Here is a 22457-nt window from a genome sequence, read left to right on the forward strand (position 1 = left end):
TACAATCGCCACTCCACAAAATACATAAATATAGCATTACATCAACCAGATACAATCAAGGTGCAACTACGAAACCAAAATAAAGGAAGACTACCCCTAATGCAAAAGATCCTTGATCGCCCCGACTGGGCTCCACTACTAATCAACTGAAATGAAACAACACAATGAACAAGATCTTCATCGAGCTCCTCCTTGAGCTCGGTTGAGTCACCTGCACGGTATCATCGGCACCTGCAAACTGGTTTTGGAAGTAATCTGTGAGTCACGGGGACTCAGCAATCTCGCACCCTCGCGATCAAGACTATTTAAACTTATGGGTAGGTAAAAGGTATGAGGTGGAGCTGCAGCAAGCAATAGCATATATGGTGGCTAACATACACAAATGAGAGCGAGAAGAGAAGGCAAATCACGGTCGTGAACTAGAAGTGATCCTGAAACTACTTACCTTCAAGCATAACTCCAACACCGTGTTCACTTCTCGGACCCCGCCGAGAAGAGACCATCATGGCTACACACGCGGTTGATGCATTTTAGTTAATTTAAGTTTCAGGTTTTCTACAACTGGACATTAACAAATTCCCATCTGCCCATAACCGCGGGCATGTCTTTCGAAAGTTCAAATCCTTGCAGGGGTATCCCAACTTAGTCCATCACAAGCTCTCACGGTCAACGAAGGATATTCCTTCTCCCAAGACAATCCGATCAGACTCAGAATCCCGGTTACAAGACATCTCGATAATGGTAAAACTAAACCAGCAAAACCGCCCGAATGTGCCGACAAATCTCCATAGGAGCTACACATATCTCGTTCTCAGGGCACACTCAGATGAGACATCCTACGAGTAAAACCAACCCTCAAGTTGCCCCGAGGTGGCCCTGCAGTCTACTCGGTTTGGACCAACACTCAGAGGAGCACTGGCCCAGGGGGTTTAAAATAAAGACGACCCTTGAGTCTACAGAATCCAAGGGAAAAAAGGCTTAGGTGGCAAATGGTAAAACCAAGGTTGGGCCTTGCTGGAGGAGTTTTATTCAAGGCGAACTGTCAAGGGGTTCCCATTATAACCCAACCGTGTAAGGAATGCAAAATCAAGGAACATAACACCGGTATGACAGAAACTAGGGCGACAAGAGTGGAACAAAACACCAGGCATAAGGCCGAGCCTTCCACCCTTTACCAAGTATATGCATTAACTAAATAAGAGATATTGTGATATCCCAAACATAAACATGTTCCAACAAGGAACAAACTCCAATCTTCACCTACAACTAGCAACGCTATAAGAGGGGCTGAGCAAAGCGGTAACATAGCCAAACAACGGTTTGCTAGGACAAGGTGGGTTAGAGGCTTGGCTTAGCAATATGGGAAGCATGATAAGCAAGTGGTAGGTATCGCGACATAGGCATAACAATAGAGCGAGCAACTAGCAAGCAAAGATAGAAGTGATTTCAAGGGTATGGTCATCTTGCCTGATATCCCGCAAGGAAGAAGAATGAGTCCATGAAGAAGACAAAACGGACGAAGTCGAACGGATCCTCACAACACGACGTTATCGAAACCACCCCGAAGAAGCAACACCAGAAAGAAGCAAAAACATAGTAAACAACTAGCACATAAACATGGCATGATGCACAAACAATTATGATGCATGCCCGTTTTAATGAAGCATGGCATGGCAAAGTGCAACAAACAAAACTACAAGTTAATTGGAGCTCAATATGCAACGAGTTGCATATTGACAGAACACCACATTCAAGTTATTTAGTTCGATCTCGTTTATGTACCCAACAATATTAAATGTTGATTAGCATGGAAAGAGGTGAAGCATAATTAAACTAACTATCTAGTCAAGTTTAAATGAGGCCGGAAACAACAAACAACAAGTCCGAAAACTCCTCATTTGCAATATTTTAGGTTCGGTACTGTTCTGCCCTAAACACAATTTTAGAGTAATTAAACATGCAAAGATGAGTGCATCATGTTAAACTAGGCATTTTTCTACCCCATTTACATATAAAGTTTATTAAAAAAACGAGTTACGGTTAATTAGTTATGAAATAAAGCATTTTAGCATGGCATTTGAGCAAATTTAAACAAAACAACATTTTAACCATTTTAAACATAGAGGAAAGTTGGAAATTATTGAACTAGACAAAATTCTAAGCACATTTCATATATAATTTGTTTTAATCGGATGCACGGTTAATGAGTTATTATATGCATGAACTCCAGGGACTTTTCTGTAAAACTGGCAGCCTCTGGAAAAAAGACAAAATCACCAGAGCCTAAAAAAAGACTCTGGGCCGAATCTGGCCGGCCCAAAGTGCACAGGGGGGGGGGGGGTTCTCACCCAGTGGGCCTGTCCCAGATTGGGAGGGAGGCTGTAGGAGGGGCGCTGGGCCCTGGAGACTCGAGAAACAAGGCGCGATCAACGCGCTAGCGAAATAGGGGGTCGAGACGCTCGTCCTCCTCTGCATCTGCTTCGATGCAGAGGATGCCGACGATGTAGGAGAACGCAACAGTGGCTTGAGGGACTCCGGCGGCCGGGAACTTGAGGCAGCGGTGGGACTCGAGGAGCTCGGCGAGGGGCCGAGGCGGAGGATGCCGCAGCCGCGCGGGTGGAAGCAGGCTCCGGCGGCTTACGCAGGGCGGCGCGGTGGGGCTTGCTCCGGCAGGAACGAGGTGGGCGACGCTCGGGACGGTGGCCTGGTCTCGGGCACGGGCGATCTCTTGAGTGGCTCGAGGCAGAGCACCATGGAACGAGAGGAGGGAGCTCGAGTTCGTCTCGGTCTCGCACAAAAGGAAGCAGGCGGCAGCAGAAGGAACGGCGGGCCGCGATGGATCCCTCGGGGACAGATCCTATCCGGCAGCTGCGGGCAACCAACGACGTCGGGAAGGCCATGGCGACTCGGCGGTGGCAGCGGTCCATGGCGACGGTGGTGGTCCTGCAAGGACAGGGCATTTTCTGTCCAAGTCAGAGAGAGAGCCTTGAGAGAGAGACGAACAGAGGGAGGATGAAGAACGTGGGAAGAAGGCAGGGTTGGCCTGGCAGTGGTGGTTCTAATAGCCGACGGAAGAAGTAGCTCTAGGAGGCGCGGGGTTTGGGGATCGAGGAACAGGAGGGGGCTTGCGGGCTGATTGGAAGAAGAAAGGGGATGGATCCCGAGGGAGATTTTGTGGAGTGGCGGCGGTGGCTGGCTGGGAGGATGGGACAGCTCTCCTCAAAATTAGGGTTAGACTAGTTTATATATAGGCCTGCGGATTAGGTTGGGGCTATCTCGTCCCTCCGATCGCAATCGGACGATCGCGAATAAAATAGCTAGGGAGTCCAAATAAGAAAACGGTGACGTTTTGTAGATGTTTGGGGATGATCCGGACACAACGGTAGCGACAGTCCGGGTCGGGTTCGGGACAGCTTTCGGACGCGCGAAGGGGGTCGATGCACCGTGCAAAGAGGGTTTGATGGACAAGGTCAAGTGTGTGGTTGGACTGCAAAGAAAAAGGAAAGCAACCCGGCAACCGTTCCCGGAGGCCGAAAACGTCCGACGTTTGACCGGCTATACTGCCGCTATAGTTAAACGTTGGGGCGTCAGACGGACTCCGAATGCGATGAAACTTGGCAGGTGGCCTACCTACACTATAATAAGACTGCATGCCAACTTTCAACCCATTTCGAGAACATTTTCCGGCCACTTATAAAATAATATTTCGGACATGCCGCGGGCGTGTGCAAGTGTGTCTGGGCTCAGAACATACAACGGAAGGAACCGGGAGACCGGGACAGATGCACGTTTTGAAAACATGATGATGCAATGCACATGATGACATGGCAAGATGCAACACTCAAGCAAATGACATGGCAAAGATAGCGAATAACTGGAAGACACCTGGCGCATCGGTCTCGGGGCGTCACATGCTCCCACTACTATTCATGAGAATAAATTTGCTTATGTGGAGAGTAATAATTTTTCTATGCTTGTGTGTGATGCCCCCGATACAATCGTACACTAATCACACTTGCAAATGTGTACGATCAAGATCAGGGACTCACGGGAAGATATCACAACACAACTCTAAAATTAAAATAAGTCATACAAGCATCATATTACAAGCCAGGGGCCTCGAGGTATTGAATACAAGAGCTCGACCATAGACGAGTCAGCGGAAGCAACAATATCTGTGTACAGACATAAGTTAAACAAGTTGCCATAAAATGGCTAGCAAAAACTAGGATACAGATCGAAAGAGGCGTAAGCCTGCTACCTGGGATCCTCCTAAACTACTCCTGGTCATCGTCAGCGGCCTGCACGTAGTAGTAGGCACCTCCGGTGTAGTAGGAGTCGTCGTCGACGGTGGCGTCTGGCTCCTAGGCTCCAACATCTGGTCGCAATAACCAGGTGTAGAAAACGGGAAAAGGGGGACCAAATCAACCATGAGTACTCATCCAAAGTACTCGCAAGCAAGGATCTACACTACATATGCATTGGTATCAATGAAATGGATAGTATCTGTGGACTAAACTGCAGAATGCTAGAATAAGAGGGGGATAGCTAGTCCTATAGCAGACCACACTTCTGGCAGCCCCCATCTTGAAGCAGTAGAAGAGAGTAGATGGTAAGTTAACCAAGTATCATCGCATAGCATAATCCAACCCAGCGATCCTATCCTCGTCGCCCTATTAGAGAGCAATCACCAGGTTGAATCTCACACTTGAAAGGGTGTGTTTTATTAAGTATATGGTTCTAGTTGTCATAAGGTCAAGGTACAACTCTGGGTCATCTTTTTTACCGAGGGACACGGCTATTCGAATAGATAAACTTCCCTGCAGGGGTGCACCACATAACCCAACATGCCTGATTCCTCTGGACGGGCACACTTTCCTAGGTCATGCCCGGCCTCAAAAGATCAACATGTTGCAGCCCTACCTAGGCACAACAGAGAGGCCAACACGCCGGTCTAAATCCTAAGGCGCAGGGGTCTGAGCCCATCGCCCATTGCACACCTGCACGTTGCGAGGGCGGCCGAAAGCATACCTAGCCTCCCTAATACAAGAGCATGCGTTCTAGTCCAATCTGTCCCGTGTAGTTGGTTAGTGCGTATAGGCCAGTGGCCAGGCTCAAATCAAATACCAAGATCTCATTAAGTGTGTTAATTTATGTAACCACCAACACCGACCAGGGCCAGGCACACCTCTCACCTAGGTGGTCTGAACCTGCCCTGCACTCCGCCACAATGATCCACACAGAGGGCCGTCAGGAAAGTATGTCCTTTCAGCCCCCAATCCGTGAATCAACCGCAGGTACTAAATGAGCCGACCCAACTTTAGTCACCACATGTATCATATATTATGTATATAAGTATATACCCGTGATTACCTCCTGAGTGATCACGGCCCGATAGTATAACATGGCAGACAGACAAGAATGAAGGGACACTGATGAATACTAGCATCCTATACTAAGCATTTAGGATTGCAGGTAAAGGTAACAACAGTATTAGCAAAGATAGACTATGCATTAGAATAGCATTAACGGAAAGCACTAACATGCCACACTACTCTAATGCAAGGAGTAGAGAGAAGGAATAGGCGATATCGGGTTGATCAAGGGGGGGCCTGCCTAGTTGCTCTGGCAAGAAGGAGGGGTCATCGTCGATGTAGTCGATCACAGGGGTACCGACAACGGTCTCGGGATCTACTAGAAAGAAGTAGCGGAGGGGGAACACAATAAACAATAGAGCAATCAAAGCATCACAAGGCATAATATAGAAATAGGCGGTGCTAGGGGTGACCTAATGCAGTACTAGGTGTTAGTGTCAAAACCGGCAGATCACGGGTAGGGGGTCCCGAACTATGCGTCTGAGGATCGAAGGTAACATGAGACAAGGATATGATGTTTACCCATGTTTGGGCCCTCTTGATGGAGGTAATACCCTACTTGCTGCTTAATTATCTTGGATGAATATGATATTTACAAGAGTTGATCTACCTCGAGATCGTAATGGCTAAACCCTAGATGCCTAGCCTATATGATTATGATTATCCTTGCTGAGGAAATATTCAGTCTTGTATCTTCATAGCCCATTAGTCTGGCCCACGTCACATAGCTCGGACGCCCGAGGACACCTTAATCCAGGACTCCCTCAGTAGCCCCTGAACCAGGCTTCAATGACAATGTGTTCGGCGCGTAGATTGTCTTCGGCATTGCAAGGCGCATCCCTCCTCCGAATACTTCAAAGTAGTCCTCGAACACAGAAAACGTGTCCGGCTCTGTGAAACAGACACCACATACAACCACAACAAGATATAATATTTAACATGCCCCATCTACTGACGGCTTCTGAGGCAAGACGTTACGTCCCCTACCTAGTTATTATTTCGAACTGTCTTTAAACCTCTCACTCCATGTTACGAGACACGGTCTTTATTGGCACATCTTGTCAAAGCAGAGATCATGCCCGCTTATCGCGGGATTCTTATCAATAAGGGTGTGGGTAATCCAACCGTGTCATTTGCATGATCCCTTGGGAATAGGCGAGCTTTAAGGCCCATGGGGATGCGTTCGATATTCATCGCCTTTATAAAGGGGTACATACCCATCTTTCTCCCCCATGCCTACCTCTTCCCTAGCCTTTCCAGCCTCGAGCTCCAGCGCCTAGGTCTCGATATCTTTCATGGCTACCAAGCCTTCTAGTCATGTCCGAATCTAGCTCCCAAGGTAGGTGGACGACCTCCTCAGTCACTGAGGAAGATATCGCGAAACTCCGGGAGGCGAGGTACCTAACTGTGGAAATCCCCCATAGGCTCCTTGCAAATGGGCAGGTTATCCCCACACCAAAATCTGGCGAGAGGGTCGTATTCATCTCTCACTTCCTCCACGGGCTAGGGTTCGCTCTCCACCCCTTCGTTCGCGACCTTATGTTCTATTATGGGCTAGATTTTCACGACCTAACCCCGGACTCCTTTCTCCACATCTTGGCGTTCATCATTATGTGTGAAGCCTTTCTCCGCATCCCCCCACACTTCAGCCTATGGCTCAAGACCTTTAGTGTGAAGCCAAAGATAGTCAACGAGAAGTAGGTGGAGTGTGGTGATGCTATGGTGAGCAAGCTCACCAATACTGTCTGGCCAAAGGGCACCTTCCCGGAAACCTCCAACTTATGGCAGCAGGAGTGGTTTTATATCACCGAACCTTGAAGTACCAAATGGGCAGCCACGCCCGCATTCCGATCTGACCCTCCATTGCAAATCGCATTGTGGGTTAATAAGGGGCTTGACTGGGGATCAACTGACGAAGTGTAGACACTGCAAAGACGTATCCAGAGCATCCTCGAAAAGGACACCGGCCTCATTAACGTGATCCAGGTGATGCTAGTTCGCCGGGTTCTCCTGTGTGAGCGACGACCTCTCCGCATGTGGGAGTTCAATCCGGAAGGGCCGCAGACCCTTCAACAATTCTTCAACACAACGCACAGAGGGATGTGGAAACTATTCTTCAAGATTCAAAAGCAGTGGCCAGACACATCCAAGGACATCGGCCTCGACTACAACCATCCGAATACCCCGGTAAGTACCCAACTCCTGAACACAATTCGGTTAATTATCCCATAGCGATGTACTGAGAAACCTATCTTCAACCAGGGATGGATAAAGAAGGCGGAGCGAATCAGGTGTTCGGCTCCACTTCTCGAAGATTCAACTGATCCTGTGTTAATGAGGATGCTGGCCCCGGTGCCGTATCAAATGCCGGCGAGGGACGAGAAGAAGAAGAGAACGAGGGCTGAAGGTGGCCTCCGCTCTAAAGGTGTACTGGACGCTTCGTCTGGGAGACTGAAGCTCCCTCTTCCAAAGACGAAGACAAAGGGGAAGAATAAGAAAGGGATATCCCTTCCACCCACGGGAAGAAAAGGACTTCCCCCGAAGACTTGGAGGTGGAGGCACCCAAGAGAGGGAAGATATCCCTGTCAGATGGTTTGGGTTCGGAGGACGATGTTGACGCAGAGCTCCTTTCTAGGGACAAGCCCTTTGCCGAATCATAAGTGGACAAGGATGCTTTATACATATCCCGTTCTTTTTGGTTTTGCAAGGGTAACATTTAAACCATATGTTCGTAGTCCAGCCCGCTATCTACCTCCACAGTCCTCCTCATGGGGGGATTTGCCTCCGGAGTTGATGGAAAGCGAGATGCCTCCACAAGCTTCACCGCCCCTAAGGGCAGAAGACTTTGAGGTGTCGTCTCGGAGGATCTCGCCTGACCATCCAGTGGTGCAGGGGACAAAGGAGACACCGCCCAAAGGTGATATTTCGACCGTCAAGGGTCCAGGGGAGGGGGCCCCATGGGGACCAACAATGAGGGCCCCGAACTATCCGGTTTACAGCCGAAGATGACTCTAGGGTCGAGTAAGCATACCATTTTGAAGGGAGTCCACACTCCCACAGCAGCCTCTGGGAATCCGGAGGTGCCAGATACACTGATGGGCACACTGCAAAGTGTGTCTATCACAGAGGAACATCGTACCTTAATGGGTACGGTAGTTGAGAGGATTTTGTCCGTGAGAAGCAAATTGAACGAAGCCTTCACGAGCCTACTAAGAGGCCTCGAGTTATGCAATGTAATAACCGCTCTTTTCATGCAAAAATGCGCATGTGTATAGATAGTAGCCACTGAGACTCTGGTCGGCTTCCACAGGGAGGGGATCAGAGGATCAAAAATATATGCTCAGGAAGTAACATGATTAATTCAAAAACAGGATGTTATGTCAAAGGCGACTGCCCATGCTACGGAAGTTGCAGATTTAAAGCAGAAACTTGAATTAGCTGATGAAGACATTACCCATATTAACAGATGGCTCGACGAGGCACAAGTTATGTTTTGGGACCACCTGCTTACGCATGTATAATAGTATGAGCACGAAGCTGAAAACTATACATTGTGATATGCATGACTATAGATGGTGCTACCGTGGTTGAGACCCTTCGGGCCGAGCTTGCCCAGGCCAAGGAGCAGGCCAGAGTGAGTAATGCGGCTGCCCAGAAGGCGGCTGCTGATTTAAAGGCTGAACAGGCCACTCGGTGCCAGTGCGAGGAGAGAATATCTGTCATGGAGCGAGAGCTACAGGATGCCACTGGAAAATGCAAATCACTCAAGGAGGATAACAAAGCCAAGGCCGCCGAACTCGACAAGGCCTTACAAGAGGCGACAGAAGCACGGTCCGAGTCTAGAGCGGCTCGGGAGGAGATCCGACAAGCTGGAGAGATAGCGGCTGGTAAGCCCTTTCTTTTACAGACTAAATTCAGTGACCCAAAGTATGCTCAGCTTAATCAATTGTGGAGTTCTCCAGACGCGTTCTTGGACCCGCCGAAGAGTATCTCCGACGTAGCATAGTTCTTCCAAGCGCAGGAAGGACGTTCTAGGAGAAGCTTTTCTGGTCACAATTCAACGTGCCACAGCATCAGGCGTTGCTGAACAAACAGATGGCATAGTGGGCCGAGCTCCACAAGATGTCCTGATCTACCATGAAGGACGTTGTGGTCCCGCTATGGCTGGTTGAACCCATTCTAAACAGCTATTTCGGTTTGGTGCAGCGACTTGTCGACGCAGTGCCGCGTATCGACACTGTCAAGCGGTCGGCGTGCATAGAAGGTGCTCGGATGGCCTTCACCCGCATCAAGATGTACTGGGCAAAGATAAAGGCCACGGATGTTGCGGCTAAGGGTCCGCTCGGCGACAAGGACCACTGCACGCCGGAGCATTATTTGGAGGACGTCCTAGAGGGCGCCCGCTTGATAGAGGGTCAGTGCTCGAAGGACATTATGTTCTAATAGATGTACCAGAATTGTGAGAACAATATTATGATACATTAAGGCTGTGTTATATTCATACCTTTGCCTGAAAGTTATTTCCTCCTATTTGGCCATTTTTTATAATTTGAAAGTTTTCTAGTCGTCATCTTCAGCCCCTCGCATATAATACGGGGGTGTTCGAATTAGCACCTGATCACTCTTGACCCAATGTATTGGTCCGTAACGGAGGAGTTAGTGCAGCGAACTAGGCAATCAGACTATAGGGCTTTAACACTTTCACTTAGTCATAGAAGTTTTACAGTGGTTCTATGATGTAGCCCCTGGTATGTACGCGGTGATCCGAATACGGTTGCGTTACATAGGTGACTGAAAAAAATAAAGAACGATCCTTCGTGTAGTATGGAAGGAATCGCAAAAGATTCTAATTGGTCTCCGAGTGGCTGACCAACTTTGGCCGCATCATGACAGTCAGTTTTCAGCTTTCTCTACTGAGGTGTTTAACCAGGTGAACCGGAAACACAATCACAACAGTTCTCCCTTTACTACCCTAGCCGATAAGACGGAACGTAAGGTAGTAAGCACAGGAGCCAGGAAACCCAACTATTGACCAAAGACATGATTCGGAGTTGATGCATATAATGCCAAACTCGCGACACCGAAGTATGCTGTAGAACTGTTTGGACTTTTTTGGCAACCCATATGTTGCCGTATCGATCCCCTAGCGATTTGTGCCAAGGTGTGTGTGTGTGAAACAACCGAAAAATGCAGTTCTATGAGGAAAAGCAAATACCGAAGACGGATTATGTTCACTGGAATCTAATTAATACGTCGAACGCAATCTTACAGATTATAACACCACAACCCAGGCCATTTTACATGCCAGGGGTCGAAGGCTGAGGAAAAAGGCTCTATACAGGCTTTAAATAGAGTGTTTGGTCTACAGAAAATCTTCTTGACCTCCTGTCGCACGTCTACGTTGTTGTTGCCTCAGCGAAAAGTATTCCTTAAAAGGAGTGATCTTTGGTTATTTTTACAAAACCGGGCTCAAAAAGAGTCCTAGTAGGTCCATAAGGTGAACTGTTTTTGAGTCACCTGTGGTAAATATAAGATATAGCTAGAAACTAAAGAAAGGCTATAGGAGGGCGAACCGTATTGTAGGCGTGTCCGCATTGTGCCTCCGCCAATGACCAAGGTACTTTAAGTGCATAATTATGCATGCACGATGCAAACCTTGCGGGTATATATGGCGAACGACGGAGTCGGAACTGCTAATCCAACTTTAAATTTGGGCGGTCCTGTGTAATAGGGGTCAGTGGCTTAATGGCCAATGAGATATGCGGCTTGAAGGGGCCGCTTGGTACTTCGGCTTGCCATGGCCGCGGTCTGCTCCATGGTGTGGAGGGAGCGGTTCGTGTCTCTGTTAATCGTGATGACACCGCGTGGACTGGGCATCTTAAGTTTTAGATAGGCGTAGTGTGGGACCACATTGAAACGAGCAAAAGCGATCCGCCCGGGCAGTGCTTGGAAGCCACTACAGAACGAGACAATGTTGAAGATCAGGTCTTCGCTTTAAAAGTTGTCCGGCGAGCCGAAGACGACTTCCGGTGTGATTGAACTCGTGCAGTGAACTTCGATGCCGGGTATTACTCGTTTGAAGGTAATTGTGGTGGGCTTGATCCTTGAGGGGTCAATGCCCATCTTGCGGACAGTGTCTTGATAAGGTAAATTGAGGCTACTGCCGCCGTCCATAAGGACCCGCATGAGATGGAATCCGTCGATAATTGGATCGAGGACCAGAGCTGCCGAACCTCCGTGACGGATATTTACGTCCTACCTAAGGGTAATAGGGTAATAGGCCTGACCTATACGTCCTACCTAAGGTCCTTGTCCTAAGAACAAAAGAAGTTCAAGAATCAGAAGAAGGGATCCAACAAAGGTGTCGAGTGAATTCCACTCGACCTACCATTCACTCGGAGATCTCTCTTTATCCAGGTCACTCGACCATGAAACCACTCGACATATAAGAAGACCTAAAGCCGCTCTATGCAGCAACGGTCGGGTATTTACTCATATATTTAATGATCATTTGTAGCACTTCAATACAGGCATTACCTGTAACACCACCCCTTTATGTACATTGAATCCTATGTAATGGAGGAGAGCTGGGGGTCCTAGCACACTCTATATAAGCCACCCCCTCCTCTGGGACAAGGGTTTGCACCCCCTGTAACACACACACTCATAATCCAGTCGACCGCCTCTGGGCTCCGAGACGTAGGGCTATTACTTCCTCTGAGAAGGGCCTGAACTTGTTAAACTTGCATGTACCACTCCTCCATAGCTAGGATCTTGCCTCTACATTCCTACCCCCCATTCTACTGTCAGACTTAGAACCACGACAGTTGGCGCCCACCATGGGGCGGGTGTCTTAGCGATTTGTTGGAGAAGTTGCAATTTTTTCGATCCCCTTCATCATGGTTTCAGGCGGAGGTTTGGCTGAGGGCCGCGAGATCCATCTCGGCGCGCTCGTGTTTGTCGCCGACGAGTCCGCTTGGCTTCAGGAGGCTCCACTCGACGTCGACGCACTCCCCGTCCGCGGGGCAATGCACTTTCGGGCGTGCGTCCGCGGCAGCCGTCGACCCAGTATCGGTCGGCTCCTGTAGCTCCCCCCTCCCTGCAGCCCGCCGGAGCAAACGTTCCGGTCGATCGAGGCTTCAGGGGTTGGTGAGGCATGCGGTGGCTCGCCAATCGGCCACCCCCAGGTCGCAGCGATCGAGCCCGACGAAACTCTCTACGGCCTGTTCGACTGGCTCCACAGAGACTGCATCCGAGTGCGACAGCAGCGACCCCGCGGCGGAAGTTTTGATGGTCAACGGACCACGTAGTCCTCCTGGATTCACCCGTGAAGACGGAGGTGATGGTGGCGACGATCTGTCGCGTGTCCACGAAGAGTACCAACCCGAACCCCTCTCCTGACAGAGGAGGGAGGAACTTCGCCATCGGAACATGGATGCACTTCATAGTCCTATCGTTGGAGAAACCCCTGAGGCCCAGGCCTTGGAGGAGGCGCTCCTGGCCAACTTGGCTGAGCACACTCGACTAGAGAACCTCCAGCGCGCACTTGAAGATCGTGCTCCCGAATCGAGTCGACATCAACTTTTTCCACCTCCGACTCGTGTATAACAAACTCCAATCCAGAATCTTGCAGCTGCGGCCCGAATAGCGGAGTCAATTCAACCTTCCCAGTCAGAAGCTGGTCGAGGTTTGGTGCAGATTCGGGCTTTGCTCCGAGCCGCGGGAGAGCAGAATACAGTAGTATCTCAGTCGCAGAATAGGATTCACAACAAATCCGTAGTTGCAGACACAGTCAAGTCGACTCACAGCCCGAGATCGCCCCCGAGGGGTGAGGGGCGTGGAGACTGACGAGATCAGTACAGAAACCGTGAGAAGTATGATCACCGACTCGATCATGATGATCGTCCTCGAGGGCCCACGCCTCCCCCAAGGAGTGGATCATACATGCCTCCGCAGCAGGATGACAGACACCCTCACATTGGTGGGCGAAGGATTCTAGTCGACCCCAGGGAACCAGACTTTGATGCGAGATCTATTCTCGTTTAGGGTCTGGTCGACAGAAACAGAGCTCGCAAAGAAGGCCCTGACAGAGATTTTCCAACCAGCAGTAGAATGCATGTCCCAGGCCCAGAGTCCTTCAGCAGAGCCATCAGGTCTGCGGTGATTCCTCCCAACTTCAGATTGGCGAGTGGAGTCAGTAAGTTCACTGGTGAGTCCAAGCCAGACACTTGGCTCGAGGATTACTGAGTGGCTGTACAGATTGGTGGCGGAAACGATGAAGTGGCCATGAAGCATCTTCCTTTGATGCTAGAGGGCCCGGCCAGGGCGTAGCTGAATCAGTTAGGTCCTGGTAGTATTTATACTTGGGAAGATCTTGCTCGAGTATTGTCAGAATATTTGAAGGTACTTGCAAGCGGCCAGCAGGGTTAACAGAATTACAGTGTTGCATTCAGAAACCTAATAGAACTTTGAGGGATTATATCCAGAGATGGATCATGTTGCACCACACAGTGGATAATGTGTCAGATCACCAAGCAATTTGTGCCCTCAAAGAAGGCGTTAAATATCGGGAGCTGAATCTGAAATTCGGTTGGACAGGAGATATGTCTCTGACTCGGATGATGGAGATTGCCACCAAGTACACCAATGGTGAAGAAGAAGGCCGACTCCGGAGTGGTAAGCACAAAGGAGTCAGCCACGAAACTGGAGGAGGAAACACCAGTCGAAAGTAGAAGCGCAAAGCCAAGCCAGTCGCTCCTGGTGAAGCCTTAGCCGTGACTCGGGGGAAGTTCAAGGGGAAACCTAAAGGACTGTGGAACCCCAAGAAGGTAAAAGATCAAGATGGAAATGATGTGCTGGATTTACCATGCAACATTCACACCAAGAAAGATGAAGAGGGTAATTTCATTTACCCAAAGCATACCACTCGTCGACTCCTAATCCAGCATTTCCGGGAGAAACAACCCAAGGAAAAGGAGAAGGAAGCAGACAAAGTTGAGGATGAGGAGCAGGACGATGATGGTTACCCCCACGTCAATTCCACTCTGATGATTTTTGCTGATGTTGAGAGTAAGAGTCGACTGAAAGTCATCAACAGAGAAGTAAACATGGTCGCCTCGGTGACACCTAGTTATTTGAAGTGGTCTCAGACTGCCATTACATTCGACCAGTCCGATCACCCAGCGCACATAGCCACCCTTGGGAGGTAAGTGTTGGTGGTTGACCCAGTGGTCGAAGGCACCCGATTGACTAAGGTTCTGATGGATGGTGGCAGTGGCCTGAATATACTGTATGCGGAGACATTGAAAGGAATGGGCATTCCGATGTCCAGACTCAGTGAAAGCAATATGAGTTTCCATGGAGTCATTCCAGGCAAGAAGGCTGCATCACTCGGCCAGATTGCTCTCGACGTGGTTTTCGGTGATTGCAAGAATTACCGCAAAGAAAAGTTGACATTTGAAGTTGTGGATTTCCAGAGTGCTTATCACGCTATTCTGGGCAGGCCAGCTTATGCACGTTTTATGGCTCGACCATGCTATGTGTACCTCAAACTGAAGATGCCTGGTCCTAAGGGCATGATCACTATCACTGGCAATAGAAAGAAGGCAGAAGAATGCTTCCAGAAGCGCTCAAAGATTGCCGATGCGCAGATGGCAGTAGTGGAATTACAGGAATATCAGAAAAATGCAGATTCGAGTGATTTGCTGCGAGCTAAGAAGCCTGCCACGGATTCAACATTTCAGTCATCCGGTGAAACGAAACCGATTCATGTTCACCCAACTGATCCCAATGCTGCTCCGACCCACATTTCAACAACACTCGACTCCAAATAGGAAGAAGCGCTCATCCAGTTCCTCCGTGAGAACTGGGACATCTTTGCATGGAAACCTTCTGACATGCCAGGTGTTCCCAGGGGACTGGCTGAGCATTGTTTGCGAGTCGACCCAAAAGTGAAACCAGTCAAAGAACATCTTCGACGGTCCGCCGTACAGAAGAGGAAGGCAATCGGTGAAGAAGTGGCTCGACTTCTGGTAGCTGAGTTTATCCGAGAGATTTACCACTCTGAGTGGTTAGCTAATGTTGTCATGGTCCCAAAGAAGGATGATTCACTTCACATGTGCATCGACTTCAAACATATCAATCGGTCCTATCCGAAAGATCAGTTTCCTCTCCCTTGCATCGACCAAATAGTCGACTCGACTGCGGGGTGCGAGCATTTGTCCTTTTTGGACGCTTATTCCGGGTACCATCAGACCCGTCTGTACGGACCCGATGAGATAAAAACAGCTTTCATCACCCCATTTGGATGCTTATGTTATGTCACTATGCCATTCGGTTTGAAGAACGCTGGAGCCACATTTATGCGGATGATTCAGAAGTGCCTGCTCACTCAGATCAGTCGGAATGTGGAAGCATACATGGATGACATTGTGGTCAAGTCACGTAAAGGTTCCGACCTACTGGCTGACCTTGCTGAAACCTTTGCCAACCTAAGAAGGTATGATATCAAGCATAATCCATCAAAGTGCATGTTTGGAGTTCCAGGCGGAAAATTACTCGGGTTTCTCGTTTCCGAACGAGGGATCGACACTAACTCAGAGAAAGTGGGTGCCATACTCTGGATGAAACGCCATGTGCGTGTGCATGATGTCCAGAAGCTTACTGGTTGTTTGGCCGCCCTAAGTCGATTCATTTCTCGCCTCGATGAAAAGGCACTACCTCTTTACCGACTGATGAAGAAGTCAGATAAGTTTGAGTGGACTCCTGAAGCTGATGCAGCATTTGCAGCGCTTAAAGCCCTGCTTTCCACCCAGCCGGTGCTTGCTGCCCCAATCAGCAAAGAGCCTTTACTGCTTTACATTGCAGCCACTGGACAAGTCATCAGTACAGTACTTACGGTCGAGCGGGAAGAAGAAGGAAAAGCTTACAAAATTCACTGCCCAGTATACTATGTTTCTGAAGTTTTGACTCCATCAAAGCAAAGATATCCACATTATTAGAAGCGTGTTTATGGGATCTGTATGACCACAAGGAAGGTTGCACATTACTTCTCTGATCACTCCATTATAGTCGTCAGCGATGCTCCGTTATCAGAGATTCTGAACAATAGAGATGCAACTGGTCGAGTGGCAAAGTGGGCGATTGAACTCCTTCCCTCAGATATCAACTTCGAGGCAAAGAAAGCTATCTAGTCCCAAGGAATAGCAGATTTCCTCGCCAAGTGGATAGAACAACAACTTCGGACTAAAGTACACTCGGAGCACTGGACCATGTTCTTTGATGGTTCCAAGATGCTAAATGGTTCTGCTGCTGGGGTAGTACTGGTATCCCCCCGAGGAGACAAGCTCAGATATGTCCTCCAGATTCACTTTGATTCTTCCAATAACGAAGCAGAATATGAAGCACTCTTGTATGGGTTGCGTATGGCCATTTCACTCGGCGTCCGCTGCCTCATGGTCTATGGCGACTCAGATTTGGTAGTCAATCAAGTGATGAAGGAGTGGGACGTCAGAAGCCCAGCCATGACTGGTTACTGCAACACAGTGAGAAAGTTGGAAAAGAAGTTTGAGGGGTTAGAGCTCCATCATATCCCCCGACTGAAAAACCAAGCAGCAGATGATTTAGCAAAGATAGGCTCCAAGAGAGAAGCCATTCCCAGTAATGTGTTCCTGGAGCATATTCATGCACCTTCAGTTCAAGAAGATCCCTTTAATGAAGAACCCCCGCAACCTAAGAGTGCCACAGATTCGACTGAAGTCGAGGTCCCAGCCGTGGTCGACTTGATCATGGAGGTGTTGGTCATCACCCCCGACTGGACAGTACCATACATTGCATATATCCTTAGGAAAGAGCTCCCAGAAGAAGAAGAAGAAGAAGAAGAGGCTCGACAGATCATCCGTCGAACCAAGGCCTTTACTGTAATAAGAGGACAACTATTCAGAGAAAGTACAACTAGGGTTAGCCAGAAATGCATAACACCAGAAGAAGGCCGAGTGATCCTCCACGACATCCATTCGGGGACCTGTGGTCACCATGCATCCTCTCGGACCATTGTGGCTAAAGCATACCGAGCTGGATTTTATTGGCCACGAGCAAATGAAATGGCAAAAGACATAGTCGACAGATGTGAAGGCTACCAGTTTTACTCCAATATGTCGCACAAACCTACATCAGCCATGAAGACCATCCCACTCGTCTGGCCCTTTGCTGTTTCGGGATTGGACATGGTTGGTCCACTGAGGACTGGCAGGAGTGTAACATCCCAAATTTTCAATTTGGAATGTTATACACTAGATCATTATTGCATATCATATTTTATTGCATTTTGGCTGATCCTAGAAAATTCTACGCAACTCAAGGACCCTCGGAGAGAGTTGGGGATTTCGTTATTTTCATATTTGAGTTTTCTCAAATTTTGAAAATAGGATCATTTGATTTTATTTATTTTATCTTCAATTATTTCTATTACAAAAATATGAGAGAGGGAATAAAATGCCTTTCCCAAAATAAAGAAATATTGAGGATTTAATAATAAAATCAAATAAGATTTTATTTTGGTTTTATTTGCTATTTTATTTGAATTTAGGAAAAATGCACGTTTTTCAAAATTTCATTTAGGCCCCAAATAAATGTTCATCCTGTGCGGCCTGATTTTAGAAGCCGGGGAAATTTTATTTCGGGATTTTTGGAGTCCGTTTAGTATTTCTTTTGTTTTTTTCCCGAGCGTTATTTTTTTTGAAAAAAAGGTCCGAACCGACTTTGGGCCATAACCGGCCAGGACTCCGCCTGGCCGGGGCTTTAAGTAGCGCCGCCCGAGGCCCGGGACAACCCAAGCCGCCCTGCCGCCCTAACCCTAACACTAGCCCCGCCGCCGCCGCGGCGCCCCGCCACCCGCGCCGCACCGCCGCCCCGCCGCCGCCGCCCCTCAACGTCGTTCGCCGGAGCCGCGCCGCTGCCGCCACCATTCGCCGGAGCCGCCGAGGTAGACGTCGTTGCCTCGGTTTTCGCGAAGAAAACCGATCGTTTTTTTTTAAAAATTAGATCTGTTTTTGTTTTGTTAGATCGGTTTTTTTTTTTGGTTTAGTTTTAGCGAGCGTTCGCTCGTTCATTCGAATGCGTTCATCATTTAGATCCAGATAAAGAACGTTCTTTCGTTAATCTGTTCGTCGTTTTTCTTTTTCTCGGATTAAATCCACGATTTTTCTGATCGCGAATCCTGATCCGATTTTCGTTCTAGTATAACTTTTCACCCGTTTATCGGAATCACGCGATTCAAGCGCCTGGAGTTTCGTCTCGAAACCCTCTTTCCGTTTAACCAACCCAAACAAGTTTTTGCCCCTGTAAAAATTGCCCTAGATCCAGAATAGTAAACGGAGCCTATTTCTTTTGTCGTTTGTCTTTCGTTGCTTCGTTCGATTTGATTCTTTTTGCCAACCGGAGTTCTTAAGTTAAACTTTCTAGTCAGATCCCTTATTTGAGTTTTACGTGTGCATTTGTTGAGTACTTATTGTATGCTTGTTTGTTTCTGATAGTGTACCCGGAGTGCGCCGCTTGCTACTTCGAATCGCTAGGTTTCCCGGATCATCAGCAAGGCAAGTAACACTTTGATCATACCTCCTACTACCCAGTTTTATTGCATTAGATCAATCCTCACACATTGCGTTGATTAGAATCTAATTAAATTGTGGGTTTGGGAAGTAGTTGAGGTAGTACCTATTACCTGTTTATTATCAAACCTTTGGGAGTTACTTCTACATTTGCTTATTATGCCATGCTATGCTAGTAGATGTGGATTGGGTGAGTGTATCCATGACAGATGTGAGATTGTTAAATTAATGGTTTATCTAAGGTGGCAACTTAAATACAAATCCGGGTGGATTGAGGCACCTGGTATTCCAGCGATTGCCTGTTTTTCTTTTGGACTGCCACCCAGGCCCAAAGGCATCATGAGATTATTCATGCTAGAAACTTCTGTGTGCAGCCACAAGCTATTATGGGCTCTAGCATAGTTGACTAAGTTGTGTGAACTCTTACAGTGGTAGACTAGCAGATGTAGGGGATGTATGTGGTACGGTCTACCCATCGTAAGGTGCTAGCGTTTCTGAAAGACTATGTCTCGGTCATCCATTCCTCAAACACCCTGCAGTGCAAGAAATCCAACGGAGGAGATCAAGTCTTGTGGGGAAAAGTGTGCAAACCTCTGTAGAGTGTATAAACTAATCATAGTTAGCCGTGTCCCCGGTTATGGACATCTTGAGTATTTAGTATCTGGATTATCATGTGAATCTCATCATGTTACTCTTATTAATTTTGTTGGGTTTGTTTAATGATGATGCTTAATTGGGATTGAGAATGATGTCAACCATTCTCAATGTTTAACAACTACCGTGATAGGTAAATAAATTTATTCCTTTGCAGTAGGGAAAATTGGCTTTATGCAAAACTGTAACCATAGAGCTTTCCACCAGCCAAATATGCATGTATTATAGTCTATATCTTCCATTACTCTCTATGTGTTACATTGCCATCATATTCCATGTGCTGACCCGTTTCGGGCTGCAACGTTCATGTTGCAGACTTTTTAGACAACGATTAAGGTGCCTTTAGGTCGTGGTTCTATACTCAGTGATGCCGTTGGAGTTGATGGACTCACTTATCTTCCAAGCCTTCCGATGTTATCGTTATTAGATGGCCTTAAGCCATATTTATTGTAATAAGTTCTCTTTTGAGACACTCGATGTAATAAGTGTGTGATTGCTACTCTGTTATAAATCCTTCAAGTATTGTGTGGTGTCAGCATTACTGATCCAGGGATGACACCTGAGCACAGAGATTGGACCGTTTCAGGTCTGGTCGCTACAAGATGGTATCAGAGCACACGCTGACTGTAGGACACGACCACTAAGCTAAAAGACCTAGATCACTACTCAGTCTCTTCTCATTCTGACTTCTCATATTTTCTACTCTTTTAGGATGGCGGATGCAAGGAACAAGTTCACGCAACCAGATGAAGATACACCCTTTGGACGTCACTTGAAGGAAGTCACTAGGTATCTAAACATAGGAGTACCAAGCTTCACCGGAACCTACAACGCCACTTTACCTAAAGAGGAGCGCTGGATGATTCAAGTTCAAGGTCCAGGAAGGACGTTCATGCCAGTCAGTAAGCCCATAGAGTTTTCTTTTGATGCACCAACTTGGAATCTAGGAAAGAGCATGACAGCTCACATAGCCATGGGACGCATTGGAGAAGTTTACCGCAATGATCTCAAGGATACTATCTACCAGATTTGTGGGCGCCGAGATGAGAATTGGGAGATGATCAGCACCAGGAAGGATAGATCAATTACAGCTTTTATCCAGGAGTTAAACAGGCACATTCGATGTCAGGAGAATCAGATGTGCGCCGACATGATAGATCTAAAGAAAGCGAGGACAAGAATCAAGGAACTGGAGGAAGAACTGAATGCTACACGTGAAGATTATGAAGAGGAAATCGAAGTATTAGTGGACAAGAATGCCGACCTAACAATGAAGATTGGAATATTTATGGGAGGCCCTACACCAGTAGAAGAAGACGAAGAACCTAAGGAGATTTGCCCGGAAGACTACATCATCATCGACGACACCGACTTGGATCCAGATGATAGCGACGATGACTATGTTGATGAAGCTGGAGCAGATATCATGGAGTCTGCAACCGAAGAATATTTCTAGTAGACCACCCCATCAGTAGTAGTAGTCCACCATGTAAATATAGTAGTCCGAGCACTTTTGCGATAGTAAGATCGATTGTATGCCCTTGTTTGATTGATTGAATGAAGTGAATTGTTTGTTTTTGCCTCATGTGCATATGGGTAGTGTTTTCTCTCTAGACCCCTCTCTATTCTTAAATCTCATCTTTTCTCAACCCTCAGATGCTTCCGAGACGTGACCCCAGATTTACCTTCCCACCGGAGCTCACCCAGTTGATCCAGCAGCATAACACATTGATGTAGTTGCTAGTCCAGAATCAGAATCAGGGGAACAACAACAGCAACAACAACAACAACCCACCACCACCACCTGTTGATCACTTAGCCCGTTTTCTTAGGCTGAATCTGTCGGTGTTTTCCAGTAGCACCGAGCCGATAGTCGCAGATGATTGGCTCTGCAAGATAGCAAGGGAATTGACCACGGCAGGATGCACATATGCGAAAAAGGTGAAGCTTGCCACACATCAGCTTGAAGGACCCGCAACATCATGGTGGGAAAATTTCACAGCCACTTTCCCTGTCGACACTATCACATGGGACCAGTTCCAGCAGGCTTTCTGTACTGCCCATGTTTCAGCAGGAGCTATGGCCATGAAGAAGCGTGAGTTTCGCAACTTGCCCCAAGGAGGACGGACAGTTGGCCAGTATGTGGAGGACTTTAGTAAGTTAGCACATTATGCCCCAGATGACGTTGCTACGGATGCAGCTAAGCAGGAGAAGTTTCTGGAAGGACTGAATGATGAGTTGAGCATGCAGTTGATGGTAGCAACCTTCAACAACTACCAGGAGTTGGTAGATCGTGCTCTCATGATTGAAGGGAAGCAACAGCAGATTGAGAACCGCAAGAGGAAGTATGGACAAGGGAAGTACAATTCTGGAGCTCAGCAGAAGCCACGTTTTACCCCTCGACCAGAAGGACATTTTCAGCATACCCATGGAGGAGGTAGCTCGCACAATCAGAACGGCACCAAGAATGGTAAGGGAATGGAGGAAGCAACGGCCAGAACCGCACAAACCCATCAACCCCAGCCAAGAGAGACCTGAGCCAAGTCACTTGTTTCAAGTGCCAGAAGACCGGACATTATGCCAATGAATGTCCTGAAGCCCAAAATGGAAATGGCAATGGAAGCTCTAGGAAGAAGCCGAACCCTTTTAACAGGGGACAGGTGAACCACGTTAACGTGGAGGAGGTTGAAGAGCAGCCGGATGCAGTAATCGGTAAGTTTTTGGTTAAGTCATTTACTGCACTCGTTCATTTTCATACTGGTGCATCACATTCATACATATCAAGGGGATTTCTGGATAAGTATAAACTACCAACCCAAGC

Source organism: Triticum dicoccoides, chromosome 2A (assembly GCF_002162155.2).
Source record: "Triticum dicoccoides isolate Atlit2015 ecotype Zavitan chromosome 2A, WEW_v2.0, whole genome shotgun sequence".
Classification (NCBI taxonomy): Eukaryota; Viridiplantae; Streptophyta; class Magnoliopsida; order Poales; family Poaceae; genus Triticum; species Triticum dicoccoides.